Here is a 3,168-nt window from a genome sequence, read left to right as displayed (position 1 = left end):
TGCAATGCAGTAAAATGTATTCAAAGTTTAATGGATATTATTGAGACAGTATACTGGGAATTGTGCACTTCTAATAACTTTGGAATGACTGAACCCTATAGTTCCAACAATCAACTATTTCATTTACATTTGATGTTATTCTTGTCATTGTCTGAAAGGTTAAGTACTGGTAAACAGAACATGTATTTATTTAAATCTGGTGTTGACATTCTCAGGTCAAATACAGTATATAATGGTAATATAAACTCCTTTCAGATTGCGATTCTAATTTATCTTAATCTGAAATTCAGAAGACATAAAATTTCACACCAAATTAAATAATCAACAATAACTTTATACAGCACACTTAATACAGCAAAATATCTTACTGTGAGCTGGCGTACTTCAGCAAACGTGGAGGTAACAGATAAACAGGACTTAGTGCGAGTTAGGATGAGGATATTAGAAATTCAGACAACTTCATATTCAAGTGGGATGCCAGCCAAGGGCAATGGAATATTCAAGTCTAGAGATAACAAAGGTATGAGTGAAGCTTTCAGCAATGGATAAGCTGAGTGGATGATGGTTCACTCATGTAATGTTACTGAATTGGAAACAGACAGTCTTCTTGATATGTATTTTAAAGCAAATGGGTCAAAAATGATACTGGGGTTGCAAATAGTTTGATTCAGTTCCACATAGTTGCCAGAGAGGTAAAGTATCAGTGGCTTGGGAATGGGGTTTACACTGGGGATAAATAAGGTGGAATCAGGCAACAGTGTAGAAGTGTTTGATGAAGGTGTTGCAGCACCAGGGTAGCAACAGATAGGTTGAGAAAGGCAAGGAGCAATATATAGATCAACAATTCAGTTTTGGTCAAGCTCAGACTAAAAATATATAACAAATTCCATATTCTGTTCAAGTAGGTAAATGTCAGATATCATTTTGACTGTTACAGGTTTTCTGGCCACTGAGTCCACATTATCTTTGTTTACATTTTTTTCCTTGCATTTTATAGATCATCATATCTAGTTGACTCTGCATTTGTCTCAGGTTATAATTTGATTAGTGATGGTTGATGAATCCCATTTTCAGCCCTTCAGCAGTTGTATTTTTGAAAATTTAGTCTGTGGAAATTTGCTTTGTCTTTTCTACGATGGTGCTTGCAACTACCGACCTGCACTATACAGTGGCACCATTTTAAATTCTATTGGGTTTGAGGTTGATATTACCGTTCTCCTCTGCAATTGACTTTTTTTTGATCATCCATGACATCAAGGAGGGTACAGTGTTTCAGTGAATGACAAACTGATTTGGCAAATAACACAGAACATTAGTTGGTTATTAGGACAAATTTGTTTTGACTCATTGAGGATAATGAATTATAGATACAAGAAGATCAGGAAAGGTTATTCAGGCATGTGTATTCTTTTGCTCTCAAATAATGTTTAATTGTAAGCTGTGCTTTACAACAGCCTGAGCATTTACATCAAGTAAATAAAAAAAACACCTCAAATTGTCTTTTTCAGTTCCCTCAAGTATGGCACAATCCTGATTTCTATAATGAACTTTTTTGACCATTATGCAGGCATTTTGGAAACATTCACAACAGATTTGCTCCATATGTCATTTTGAGCATGACCCAGAATTTGATGTCGTTCTTTGACATAGCAAGTGCAAAAGTATTTATAGGGCTACAGAGATAGAGCAAAAAGAACTGGGATGATTGAATTTGTCCTTCTGAGAGTTGGCATGAGGATCGAATGGCTTCCTTTGGTGCTGTACATTATTGATAGTATTCCTAACCCCACCATGTATCCATTGTCATAATATTAACCTGGACTATTCCATGAATTTCAGTTTAGAGGTGATATACCCTTCTCCCTTGTAGAGGTTTGATTAGAATGGCATGATCGTCACATGCAACCCATTTGTCTTTGCAAGCCCAGGCTGGCCCTGTTCCATTCTGTCAATTTCAAATACTGGAGTTTAAAAGAAATTAGCTTGGTTAGTTGTGGCAAGCTGCTGTTGAAGCTCCGAGTTGCCCTATCATGAGCTATTCTTTCTTTCAAGTTAAAATACAATTAAAAGAAAAATGCTGTATCCTACATTTGCTGACTTGTACAAAAATGAATCACACCCATTTAGAGCGCAGGAGGGCCATTCGGCCCAACACATAAATGCTGGCCAAAAATGGACAAAGCAAACCTCATTTTCCAACTTCTGATCAACCTTCTAGATTAGGTTTCTTCAAGTGGTTATCCAGATACATTTTACCAAAGGTGATAGAGATTTCGGTAACCACCACAGTTTTGGTCCAGAAGCCACAATTTATATGACCTCTCCCCGTTAACCCCTTCCCCCATCTAATCCTACCATGCATGCTCACCCCTCCCAGGTATTGTCCTCTCTGCCAAGGAAAATGTATTATTCCTGTTCACCCTTGTCGGAGTTTCTTATAATTTTATATAACTCAATTCAATCTTCCCCGTGTCTCCTTTGTTCCTAAGAAAACACCAACCTTGCCCATCTCTCCTTAAAACTACACTTCTCCGCAAATACTAAATAAGTGCAAAATGAGAAATGTGTATGGACACATTTGGACATAGCTAAGTTTGTATCGAATTTGGGATAATCTGTAAATGTTTAAAAAAAATAACGGTTGCAGATAATTAACAACGAATGTAAGAGGTCGTTAGATTTCCCGCGATGGTGCCTGCCATTAATCTCCGTTTGAGGGGAATGAAATGGAGCAGTTAGCGAGCAATTGCAAAATAAATTTTACAAGGGATTTTCAAAGCATAATATAAAAGACCAAGACATTTCAACATCCTGTTCTTAAAAAAAAATAAAATCTCGTTGTTGTTAAAAAGTGTGCTTCTCCCCGTCGGGGAATTGAACCCCGGTCTCCCGCGTGACAGGCGGGGATACTAACCACTATACTAACGAGGAAATTACAACGAAAACATCACCAAATGAACTCACAACTTCAAAAATGTGAACTACGTAATCTATAAACTGAATTATTTTTCCTTTACAACTACACCATTTTTTATATCATTTTAATATATCTACTCGCTGATATATCTGCTTAAACAGCCTTTCAGCTAGTGGGCAGGCTGTTGGATTGAAGGACTTGGCTTGGAAGTGCCTGAGATAGGATGAATTCTTGCTTTTGTTGAACCACGT

General features: G+C 37.0%; 1 non-coding gene across 1 annotated transcript; it reads right to left on the bottom strand.

The window, feature by feature from the left end:
* Positions 1-2,859: 2,859 nt before the first annotated feature.
* trnad-guc (transfer RNA aspartic acid (anticodon GUC)) lies at positions 2,860-2,931 on the bottom strand. The gene has a single exon. It is a non-coding gene; the product is annotated as a tRNA-Asp (tRNA).
* Between the last annotated feature and the right edge of the window lie 237 nt (positions 2,932-3,168).

The sequence above is a fragment of the Pristis pectinata genome, chromosome 15, assembly GCF_009764475.1.
Source record: "Pristis pectinata isolate sPriPec2 chromosome 15, sPriPec2.1.pri, whole genome shotgun sequence".
NCBI lineage: Eukaryota > Metazoa > Chordata > Chondrichthyes > Rhinopristiformes > Pristidae > Pristis > Pristis pectinata.
The sequence above is the reverse complement of the archived record's forward strand: the minus strand, read 5'-3'. Positions and strand labels throughout refer to the sequence as shown.